Consider the following 13,860-nt stretch of genomic DNA (forward strand, 5'->3'; position numbering starts at 1 on the left):
GTGGTCTGAGCGTGGTCCCATCGTGATAGATCGCGATAACAGTGAGTGAGCACCGTGAACGTTATCGGGAAATCGATCTCACGGTGGTTCGCGGTGATTACATGTAAATGTATAGTTTCTGCATGACGTTTTAATTAATGTTTATTTAAAGAATTGGTTTATTAACATTTCGGAATTGTTCTCTCGTTTGTGTACAAATAGCTTGCCAATAATTGCACGTTAACATGTTTAATGTACATGTAATTTGTAATCAGACTACCGGTATTTTAGTTATTTCCTGTGTCTATTGTTACATGTACTGATTCGAATGTACATTCGGCATTAAGTATTTAATTCAGTGATATTTTAATGAAAACAAATCAGTTGTTATGTTGGCGAGTAACTATGTATATACTTGTTTTATTAGGTAACAAGTTCATTTCGTTCATTTTATTTATAAAGAAAAACGTATTAATCGAATGAATATTGTGATAAATATTGATGTATTTAATATCACAACTTTACATATGTATCGAAATCAGTGTATCGTTTTGTCGAGTGACCATTTAGAGTTGATTTTATTTAGTATAAAAGATCTGTCGGTTTGTAATTTGTGTATGTAAATGCCAAATTAGAGTTTCTTTACTTACCAATTAACCTACCATCAAAATATATCGCCGTCATAACGAGTAGATGAGAGTGTGAATATTTGTTGTGATTGTAATATTATGTACAGTCAGAAGTGAGAATAGACTTGCAAATACCATCTGTACAGGTCTGTTTTGTGTAAATGGATGTGAACATCAAATTCTCCATCATTTATTAGATATAGTTAAATGATGTTGACATCAAAATTTCCATCATTTTTTTTAGTAAAAAAATGTATTCGTATTTTAATACGGGACATGTACAATACAAATTTATGAACATGTATTAAAAACTCTGTTTGTAATATGATGTACTTTAATAAATGTTTATGATATAAATAAAAAAAATATCGTCATCGTTTTTATTACGTCCTTATTTTCCGGAAATCATATTCTTATTGCTCGATAACACCCGCGCTCGAGTTCTTGTCAACATATTTGATCGAGCCTGTCATCGCGATTTTCCACGGCGACATTACTGCGTTCCACGGTGTTCCACGATGTATAGCGGCAACGAAAGTAGTTGCCACGCTGGGCTGAATCACGGTGGCGGAAGGCAGAAGTAGCGCTATTTAACGCACGTTTTCGATATAAACAAAACAGAATAAAAACTGTTTACATGACATGAGATTAAACGAACGTTTGGGTTCAGAAGTGTTAAATGTAAACGCTAAAACAACACCAAATATGCAATCATACGGATCAAAATCATCACAACACGAGGGCATGACTAACAATGGGTTTTACATTGCGGAGAAGCATGAGGTCGTCTCGGTCAGGGGTAGACTACCACTTCAAAAAATTGCGTCAAAGTTTAAAACGTAATGGTGCACTAGCTGCATAATAAATTCCTGTATATCTTCCATCAACAGCTAACGGATCTACAAAGATCTTATTTGTTTAGAGGAAAATGTAGTTAGATGCATTAGTTTCTTGAGTTTTAGATCTGTCATTATATTTTACTGACGCATGTGCTATGGCAATTAGTTGTTGTAAATGACGACACACAAACTGAAAATAACTGTCTAGGCAAATGAAGTCATTGCTATGTTTTCTGGCCTTGGTACATAGGTCACAATACCATATATTTCTATCCGCATTTTTTCAACACGTGGTTTCAACCTCGGCACACAGATTGAGATCAGTTGTAGAATCTCCATCCTGCAGTGTCGGGACCAGAACACGTGCAAGCACGGGTCAGCCGAGGCATTGAACAAATGAAAGAGGTTAGCAAAGATAGTTGACTGAAAATGATTCTTTGTAATGTGTAAGAATACAAAAGTAATGCCCACTAACATCATTGACAGTGTAATCGATATGATGTAAAACAAAACCAACACAGTGGATCGACCAGGTGTTCCAAAAATGTCATCAAATCGTCACGGCCCATCGTTTATTTTCCCCATTTTTTTATTCTGAATATTATGAATATGTAAGCTGTGTACGAAACACCAATCACAATAAGACAAAGGACGCTGGTGTGGTACTTCATGTACGTAAAACAAGAATCCGAAAATTCGTATGAAAAGGGGTCACAGAAATAAACGTTTAGTGTAGAAATGAACGAACCAAACATGATCAAAACGCATATTGATGCATTTCTCGCCCTGCTGTATGTTATATACAGAATGTAGATCCTGTTGGCGGCAAAAAGGACCAGTCGATCTAGACTCATGAGACCCAATATGACAAATTTTACCGGCAGTAATATTCCATTCGCCGCCTGTAGTAAGCTTCTGGAGATAGTATCGTATAAACTTTGTTCTATTAAGAAACACAACGATGTCAGCACGTGACACAGTATTAGAAAGCGCGAATGAAACCCTAACACCAGTTTAGGTGTGCGCTTCGCTCGGTGGATGGCATAAAACGCTTCCGTGTTAAGAAGGAGCGGCACAGTGTTTGCGATTGCAAGCGGCAGATCACTATGAAGTCTGATGCCTGAAGAACCGACTTTCGTAAAATTCAATAAAGTTTCAGTTGTATTAACTGTTTCATTATTTTTAAGCATGTTTGGCACGGTTTTATGCTTTTATCATTGAACAAAATATCTCTCAAGTTGGAAAACACAGTTTGCGAGAAGATAATCATCCATCGTCTGTGTTTGGAACTGTCATTTTGGTCCCGAAAATTAAAATAATGGCACTGTGTTAATTGTCAGTGCCATACAGTCCATTTCAAGCTTTTACACAATATCTTCAACAAATACTGTGCAGTAATAAACAAATAAATATTTTCCAAAATGATGTTATTTGATAGCATTTAGAAACACATTCATTTCTATTGATAATGTCGGTAATAAGCACAGATCCACATACATCAAGGAAGAATTATCAAATGAGTTTCCCCTGTACACTTCTCTTCGTATACATCTCACGAATTTCAAATTATCACTGTAACAAGGTTCGATTATTTTAAAATATACATGTATATCCATCGAAACGAATGACAGGTTGCTATCCAGAGATCGCGGTTTATTGGTGCGTCGTGCTGCTCAGCTTAGTGAAGGTATAATCGGTCAGGGGTAGAAAAACACTGCGAAATATTGGTGTCGCGTTCTGAGAAAACTGGGCATAATGCATGTGCGTAAAGTGTCACCCCAGATTAGCCTGTAGTCCGCATAGGCTAATCAGGGACGACACTTTCCGCTTTTATGGTATTTTTAGTTTCAATGAAGTCCCTACTTACCGAAAATCAAGTGTAGGCGGAAAGTGTCGTCCCTGATTAGCCTGTGCGGAATGCACAGGCTAATCTGGGATAACACTTTACACACATTTGGATCAGAGTCTCAAACGTAGTAGTGCACTAGATGCATAATAAATTACTGTATATCTACCATCAACAGCTAACGGATCTACAAGATCTTATTTGTTTAGACGAAATTAAGTTAGATGCGTTAGTTTTTTTAGTTTTAACCGTCTGTTAATTAAATTTCACTTGCGCATATGCTATGTATATCCGTTGATGCAAAGGACGACACACACACTGAAATAACTGTCGAGGAAAATGAAGTCATTCCTATATTTTAATCCCCTGTTCCGACGGTCATTACAGTTGAGCACTTGTATCTTGCAAATCAGTGGGGGCATCAGAATGCAACGAGCACATTTAGAGTATCGCCATCATCATGCACGTGATCATATCGCTTCACTTCATCTTTTGTATGTTTGTTGTGATCTAGTTTGTCACGTGTTTCTCTGTTTAATAAATCATTAATTTTTGCATGATGCGGGTCTTTTGAGATATTTCTAATCACGAATCGATTAATGAATATTTAAAACAAAATTTGGTACGTTAGAACGATATTTGTATGCTTCAGTGAAAATAGTTAATTTCCAGTATCACGAGTATAGACCAAATGAATAATCTGCCCAAAACCAACATTTTTTTTATTTGGCTTTTACAACATTTTTATGATTAAAATTTAAACACATTTTAACCAGGGACCTATTTTAACTGAAGAATTTTGCTGGGCAAATGCCGTCATGAGGTAAAAACGATGCCGTTTCACAATTTAACTATTGTCGCATAATGATGTATTTATCTTGTTCACTATAATGCAAGCCCTGTGGCTACGTCAGTGTTGCTGGGGACCAATAAGTTGTTGACAGCAGATACACGCTTTCAACTGGCTACAGTCCGTTGTGATTATAGGTCGTGACCCGACTACATGATAAATGGGTGTTTGTTGTCATGCATGTGCAATTACCAGATAATAAATACGCCCGTATATGCATTTCAATAAATAGGTTTGACCCATCAAGTTGACATGTTTATGTAACGATACATGTATATAAACAATGCTTTTTTGGACACTAAAATCAATAAGGTTTTAACACATAGGAGGGACGCTAGAGGTTTATCTTCAGGGACCTCTTAGGGGTGGGGTCCTATCAGGATGGATTTGGACGGATTTATTCATGTCTTGGAAACGTTGTTAGTTACTTTGAGAATTACATGGACTTGGAAATATTGCATTAACAACTAATTTAAATAATTACATGGACCTGGAAACTTTATGTTAACAATTGAATAAAGAGCAAAGAACTATGCATCGAGTTTATTTATATATGTGTCACTACGGTACACCATGGGCGTTATTGATTCTTTGTATTGTTATATTAAAGTATTTTAACAATAAATTATCGTTGGTATATAAATCATATTTCCCTATATACTACCGAAAAGCTTCTACTAAAGGACAAACGTATACGGCATTCTCTTTCTGAAAATCATAAACATAAGTATTAAAAACCGATATTCTATGAAATGTCAAAGAACTATAGATAACACAGATTGGAAACTCTCCTCTTCGCGATAGCGATATGCGATAATATCTAACGGCGGACGCGGGTCACGTGACATTGATTTTAGAGATGCCGGTGTACCTGTAGATTCTTCCCTGTTCCAGCTACTGTCGGCCATTTTGTTATAAAGCAATCAATTATTCTTCGTAATTAGTCGTTAATATTTGTTGTCGTAGGGTATTCTGAGCATGATCTGGTAGTTTATATTATATTGATATTGTTAATAACAATATTAATGTGTTAATTAGTGTTTTTAGCGCTCGGTTGTCAGTTTGCAGAGCAATGAATGTCTGAAAGCGCAACGTTACGAACGTCGCGTAGTGAGCAAAGTCGGTTGCCGAAAAAAGACATATTGAATATTTTTTGTGTTAATAAAAATAATTATTTATTTTATGTGTTGATAATTCTTTAGGTTTTGGTAGTTGTTATTCTAAGTAATTATTAATTTATCGGAATTTGAAAGAGAACACTGCATTCGTTCATTTTCGATAATTTTTGAAAAATTGAAAGGCCCGAAGCATTTTTTTTTAAACATCTTCATTAAGCATCACATATTGATAACGTAAGATTTTTATGCTAGGTGAGATGTTAATCTATGTATGATTTATAAAAAGTAGACGAAAGTGTGGTATTTTAAAGGATTTTGCCTTTGTACAATTTGCACTATTTTATACTGTTATTCCATTCAATCATTTTTCACACCTGTCGCCAAAGTGGTTTGTTTCTTTTTGACTAACTTTGCTAGTTCTCATCCCATATCGTTGAAGTAAGATTTTTTATGCTAGGCAAGATGTTAATCTAAGTATAGATTTAAACAAACCAGAAGAAAATAATCAATTTAAAGTATATGGCCTTATAAAATGTTGGTACAATTTTAAGCTTTTTTCTTCCGTTGAACAAGATTGCTGTCAAACGTGTTTTTGTTCTTTTTGATAAACTTTTTCATTTTTCATTCCAAATAGATTAAGTCAGACTTTTATGCCTGGTGATATGTTAATCTAGGTATGAATAAACTAAACTGGAGGAAAATGTTCATTTTAAAGGCTTTTGGCCTTGTACAAAGATGGTACAATTTTAAGCTCATTTACCCTATTATACACACATGTCGTCAAAGGTGCTTTGGTTCATTGTGAAAAACTTCGTCATTATTCACCTCAAATCGAAGAAATAAGATTTTTATTCTGGGTAATATGTTTATCTTGGTATGAAAAAAAAGATGAAAGTAAAATGTATGGGTTTAAATTCTCATTTAATATCTTTTATTAGTATTACCAGTTTTCCTGTCAATGTTACACATGCAAGTTAATATACAAACATATTTTATCAGATAGCTGCGAGATTACTATTAAAACACAAACAAAAGCTGTGAGATGACTATAATTCGCCGGCCGCAGCCACTGATCACTCAATTAAAATTAATCAACAACGCAAACTGATAATTGAAGTTAGGATCCCTTCTTTTAATTAATTCTCAAGAATAAAAAAAAACACACAAAGCATCTTCTTCAGTTCGCTAATTGATCCGACGATTAACACGCGCGTGAAATGATGTTGTTTTTTTTCTTTCCGCGAAATCCTAGCCCACGATACTGAAAGCTTAATTTAATTACCAAAAGAAAAAAAAACTGGATTACAAACAAAACTTTAATAACCTACAACTTATGAATAAGATCTAAATAAAAAGAGAATTAAACAATTGAAAAAATCTACACAATCAATATTGAAATAAGTCTAATTAAACCGTTTTTGGATCGAACGATCATAGCATTTATTATACTGTAATGTTGTTTTAATCAGAGACCTAGATCTATGTGTCCACATATATCTATCCGTTTTGAAATAATAATATTTTATAAGGTTTAAACTGTTTGAAATACCAAATTATACAAGAATATTTTATCAGCAAAAGCCTTTCAAATAAACTATTCAACAGCATTCTCGCCGCGATTTGGAAGTTCTTAGCGCTATTTCTTCAACGATCGCGGCAGGGCCGTACCCAGGATTTTTTTTACAGGGGGGGGGGGGCCAACCGGGGAGGGTTTGGGAGGGGCCCCCCTCCATATATATATACTTTTGTTTATTTGGCACTTTGCAAGGTGAATTTTAATTCTTATAAAAAACGTATTTTGTGATATGAATTAATGGTAAATAACAAGTAAATCAGCACATTTCGGAAGTCTTAAGCTTTAAACATTGGTGTGAATTCACAACAATATTAAAAGCTTTAGATTTCCGAAACTTACAGGTTGAAACTGACGATTACCCACATCAAATCTCGTATTGCTTCCATCATTTTTTCACAAATCAATAACGTCACAGGTTTTTTAATCTGAATTTTTGGGAAAGACCTTGACATTTTTGAGGAAAAAATTGCGCGAAACGCCTAATTTTTGGGTGAAATAATGAAAGTCTTAAATAATCAATTTAACATATTTTACTGTTATCAAACAAATTGAAGGAAAGAGATAATTTAATTATACAATATTTTTCTACACTGGATCAGGTTAACTTATATAATGAGATCGATTTGTTGTTTCAATTTTCATTTTTTTACCAATGAGCCATTAATAAGTTGATATTACTCAATTCTCGGTACTCAATTATTTTAAATCTGAATTCTGCCAAATTTTATCTGTTGCTCGGCAAATTTATGAATCTGGTTTTCTTTTAAACAAACATGGTAACTATCTCATCGTAGTCTTTTTCAGTGATTTCCTTTCAAAAATTATAAAATTATAAATACTCAGTTTTAATACCTTTGTCAGTGTTTTTGTTCCGGTTCAAATTCAGGGCCCTATTCTCAATGCAAAAGGTATATATTGGGACTTAAACATTCCCAATAAAATGTTAAAAAAACAATTAAACTTTTAGAAGGGACAAACATGTCTGGGGCCTTTTCACAGAATGAAAAAAACTTGCGTCGGCAATTATCAGACCATAGTCTACGAACTCCTGTAGCAGTTGCTCCCATTCGCTGCACGTATCAAAATACATGTTACATCAACCATTGATAGATGAAGCATTCATGATCACAATGGGGGTCTGATCGGGGATGTGTACAAGGCGATAAGAAAACATTGCCTAGAGGCTTATCTCGATTGGCGAGAGTTTATCCCCTTGTTTATCAGGGACAATAAAACATAGATGCTCTTTTGTTTTGAGGGAAAGCGTACTGTGGGCCCTTGCACGAGAAAAAAAATTGCAGTGGGCCGATTATTAAAAAAAAAATCATAGTTCGACAGCCAGCTTGGGGGGGGGGGGGGCCGGGCCACTGGGCCCATGGCCTGGGTACGGGCCTGCGCGGCATTATAAATTCTTATTGTAGGTAAATAAAATCGAGATTTTATAAAAAACAAAAAACAAACATAATTACTCATGTTTCTATGAAACTTTATTTTATAAAAATCGGATCATTATTGACCAAGTTACAGCCGCCTTTCATAGCGCCGTAACATTTTCGCATAACTTTGCTCGATAATCGTAGCCGTTGCTACTGACGCGTCGCTATTTTATCGCAATCGTGATACACCGGCTATCTTCGGACTACACCGATTGATTCATGGAATAAATCGTCTGCTGATCCTCAGTGTACTTATCGGTTTCTCGACCACGTGACCCCGCCGAGAGATAGCCCGATAAGGCGCGAAGTTTCCAATCTGTGTTATCTAGGTCTTTGGAAATGTGTGTAAGACTAAAATATTATTTTATATGTAGAACTATATCGAATATGTTATTACTATAATCACACAAGTAGAAACTCAAAGTGCAACAGGTGGTGAGATCATTTGATCAATTAAGTCCCTAACATCATTAAGGTGAGCAACGCGATTTAAGACGGCTGATTTATTGGAAAAAAGGGAAACAAACAGATGTGCAATCTCGCGATATCCCGTTACATCACGCACAAAAACAGGTGCGTGAGATTTGATAAACTCAATCAATTGAACGATTACTGTATCAATGATGCGTCTTAAAAACGAGTATATACTTAATTAACATCATACATGTAAATATAGATATTAAAAAACACATCAAATTGTAACGCAAAATGTTATTCAAAGAAGCAGATTGTTCTAAAAAACAAAAGATTGATATTAGTTTAATCTTGTTAATTATAGATATTAGCCGCATCGACTCTATAAGCCCAAACTAAACTTAGTTATATGGTTGAATCATAATTACGAATAATCTACGCCTTGTTTGTTTGTCAATCTGTAGATACATCGCCGACTTAATTGTTGAATATATTTTATTCAACGGACCGTATTTCTTCGAAATCTATAACTTAAAATCTATAACCTGCACGCGTTTTATAAGAAATTAATTTTGGCGGAGTGTGCGGTATGGCTTAATAATTGAATTTTGAATATATAATAAATCACAAAAATACTGTTGCGAAATGCGGAGATAACTTTGTGTTGAAATTCGCCGCAAGGTCCGGACGTGGTGTTGGTATATAAAGGCGACCACCGGCGTTTGTGTTTCATGCATGTCAGCACATAAGGTAGTTGTGAAGACTCGGCGATAATCTGTAAATAAACTTTGACATACACACACGTTTGTGTTTCACTCGTTCGTGTTGATGGTTGTTTCAAGTATCACATAGTGGAGCTATTACCTAATGTGGATGTAATCTTTTTTACATTTATATCGCTAGTGTTACTATTTATAACACCGCAAAAAGTTAAACCTCTATTCACACAATAGTCACTGTATTATTAATTGGTATTTATGTATGTGTATCGTCGTTGTTTCTTTGAGTGCATTTCAGATGGTCGTGACGTTGTATGAAATGTATTTGTAATCAATAGTCTCTTTTTTAAACAAATTTGCCGGAATTGTGGCATAGTCATTTTGAATAGTCAGATATGAGGTTGTTTAGTTTCAGAAAACTGAAACGCGCGGCTCTGCATCATGGTCTAAGAAATGCACGTGCATCATAGTTGATTTGGTCGCCATCATTTCCATAGCAACCGGTGCACTTATGACAATCCTAATCGCTTACGTAAGTGGCTTGTTAGGTATGAAAACTATCCTAAACAACGTGCGTTGCATTGCATTATGCGCATTTATGTGTTTTTTTCAAATGATGGTGTTGCTGGTGCTATTCATTATGATTATTACAACTCATAATTTTGATAATGTTGACGATTGCTTTTTCTTCATCTTCTTCTGATGATGATGATGATTTAGATGGCAACTTAAGGCGATAATTAACATTTATAATATTATGATAAGGTTTGTGTTGTTGTTGTTGTTGTTGTTGTTGTTGTTGTTGAATATGATGCTGATGACGATGACGATAACGATAACGATAAAGACGACGAGGACGACGATGATGATGATGATGATGATGATGATGATGATGATGATGAGGAGGAGGAGGAGGAGGAGGAGGAGGCTGATAATGATTATTATTATACATATTATAATTATTGTTAGTATTATTATTATTATACATATGATAATTATTGTTAGTATTATTATTATTAATACATATGATGATTAAGATGAGGATGATAATGATGGTTATTATGATATCCAGTGCAGTGTTTATCAAACACTGAGACGAATTTAAACTAAAAGACAAAATAAGAATATAGCATCTGTAGTAGAAATTCTTCTTGAACTGTACTCCGCCACATGACGGGGCTGTTGTCGATGAGCTTGTGGTCCTCAGAGGGGCGCTTACACTGATCATGGTCAGAGGTCAGGGGCTCATGATTATTGACCATGAACAGGTAAGTTTTAGCGGCAGACGGTGCCATAGGTTGAATAAGATTTATGTTTCACTTTAATTCCGCTTTCCGATGTTATGTGTTGTTTTTTTTTTCGTTTAAAAAGGTCCCTTCTGAACGAAAATCCCTTGTATCCCGAAAATGTTGTCCCTCATTAGACTTTAAAGGCTGGTCAGGGACGACGCTCTACGCACGTGCATAAAGCTCTGTTTTCCCATACGGAGGATCAAATATAATTCTTATTTGAATTTAAAAGCATTCATCACATCATGTTACAATGGAGATTATCGGTGGACAAACAACTCTTTGTTGTTCTGGTGCGTGTCTAGAAAACACTCGGACTACCTCCCTGCACCCGATTGTATAAACGCTGGTTAAAGTTACCGCTCGGCAACATTCAAACCTTGGTAAGTTGGCGGTTATTCAGGTTTAGTAACCTTCAAGGTAACTCGATTGTATAAACACGATATACCGCAAAGTAACCTAACCGCGCTTAGTGGAATTCAACCACCGGTTACTTTAACCAAAACATTCCCACAATGCATTTTCTAATGACGTAATTTTCGCGCGAAGTGTCACGCTAATAAACAGCGACATGTATTATTTTTTATCAAATTTATTTACAAATGAATTCACAATAAAATAAAGTGTACATTTTAACTATGAGTTCATCAAAATGACCAGGGACTAATTGATAATGATGTCGGGATTTGCATCATTTAGCGGAATCCCTGGTGCTTCCAAACTGCAAGTGAGTGCTTGCAAAGACGTCTTTTCTTCTAGTTGTTCTAGATGTAACATAAAAAGTATACATGGTCGTCGTTACATGCTAGCCTATTCTTCTAATTTGTCTTATATCCCGTTTTAATGACTGCGTTATAAAATAATACGGGAAATAATATTTTTCGCAAAATAACGGTTTTTACACATTCAAAGCACAAGCTGAGTATATCATTAACTTAAAATTACATCAGAAAATCACTCTGTCTGTAGTTCAATATTGCATATTGCAGTCGAAAAAAGTGCGAGTCTTTCTGACAATATATTATAAACGCAAATTATTTCACATGTAAATGTACTGCATAACGACATTTGAATTGTCAATTTATCACAATTTCCTTAATTCGTTCAATGTGCATTGTTTATAATCCGTGCATATACTTTTGACATTTTAGAATGTGCAACAAGCCATACAAATATCGCACAATTCATAAATAATCTGCACTATTTGCTTTCCGATTTAATTCACGTTAGGCATAGAGATGTGTAAAGTATAAGATGTTAAAAATAGCACCACACTGGAATTCGGAATGTCCCAATTTGTACACGAGTATAATGCATTCATTTATCTGTTGTGTAATGGGATGTTTTCCATTCTTTGTTTATTAAAATATTTAATTATTTTCTTGTACAATAAGAGAATTTACAAAAGACAAATTAAATATTGTTCAAGTTTAAATATATCTTCGTATGCAGAAATCTGCAAATGCAACTGAGTTCACCAACGGCCATTATTTGAGCCGCGTTCTGAGAAATCTTGGCTTAATGCATGTGCGTAAAGTGTCGTCCCAGATTAGTCTGTGCAGTCTACACAGCTAATTCAGGGACGACACTTTCCGCTGTTCTGGTATTTTTAGTTTCAAGGAAGTCCCTCCTGACCGAAAATCAAGTTAAGGCGGAAAGTGTCGTCCCTGATTAGCCTGTGCAGACTGCACAGGCTAATCTGGGATGACACTTTACGCACATGCATTAAGCCCAATTTTCTCAGAACAAGGCTCATTTGATAAACAGCTCCGGTTCATTTTAACAGCAGTAATGTACATAGAGTACATGACGTAGCGTGTGACGAAGAAGAAAGTTTATCGAGTTCATAAACTCATTTGAATAAAGTCTTCATTTAACTATGCTAAAATAATTATTAAAGACCCTAGATGCAAAATCGTCAATTATTGAATTAAATGGATTATTTATGTATTTTAAAGGATTATTTAAGGTAAGATACTAGTTCGAACGTGTTTTGTTTTTTGTTTGTACTTTTGTCGTTCCCTGTTCTCGGAGAAATGATTTTTACATGGGCGCCATTGATGCATCGGATCACACACGGCATACCCATAACAGAATATAATCAAAGTACTGGCAGTACTGGTGTGACGATGCTTTTGAAGAGTATGGATATAAAACATCAATTTAAGTTTATCTATATCACCACAATTGTGTATGTTGATACGAACATTTGGGTACGATAAAAAATTTGGGTACGAAAATTTTGGGTTGGAAAAAAAATTTAGTACGAAAAAAATTTGCGTACGAAACATTTTTGGTACGAAAAAAAGTTTAGGGGTACGGGGAAGTAGTACCCGTGGGTAACTTGACCCATTGAGCGAAGCTGGGAGGCGGGTCACATTCTTGTTCATTAAGTGTGGCAATACATTCATGATTCTCGAAAGTAGGTTTGAGCACATAGCCGGACCATGTGAGCTCAATCGTATGAGCACTTGACTATCCGAGTTCGCCCACGAACATATTGATAAGTTAACTAATAGCGAAATGGCCATATACTTGTATATGCTGAAATCTAACAATCGAACGAAATATCAAACATGGTATGTACACTTAGGTGGTTGTGTAATTTCTGTTAGAATATCGTATTCAATATGTAAATTTTAAATGATTGTGCCCGCACTTGAGCTTGTTGCCTTGTTTGAGTCTATACGCGCCTAGGCTGCACCCAGTGTGTGTATTTGTGTTTTTCCAAGGTAATGAGTTACCTCCGCGCTGAGGCTGCATAATGTTGGGACCCGGAGTGTGTCCAGCACTCCTACCTAATAAGATTAGATTGACGACAGTTGGGACGAATTTTGAATGATATTCAATTTCCAGCTATTTGTTTTGTACTGAAATACTTGTTAATTTTTTATATGGTCAAATGCTGCGGGGGGGGGGGATGAGATTTTCCGGAAAAAAACAACTGTCAGGAATGGTGACCACAAAACATACAAAATATAACATTGCGCCGGGAGCGTTAATCGAACCGGTGTCGTAAAGGTGAAGAAGCGAACTTCCTTACCACTGCGCTAGCGTGACGGACAATTACGCAAATAAATGTTGTTTTATCTATATATATCATAGCAGTGCAGCGTTTACAATTTGCAGGTTCGAAATCGTTCGCATTCTTTAGTTTTGTGATCA

Source organism: Dreissena polymorpha, chromosome 15 (genome assembly GCF_020536995.1).
Source record: "Dreissena polymorpha isolate Duluth1 chromosome 15, UMN_Dpol_1.0, whole genome shotgun sequence".
NCBI classification, from domain to species: Eukaryota; Metazoa; Mollusca; class Bivalvia; order Myida; family Dreissenidae; genus Dreissena; species Dreissena polymorpha.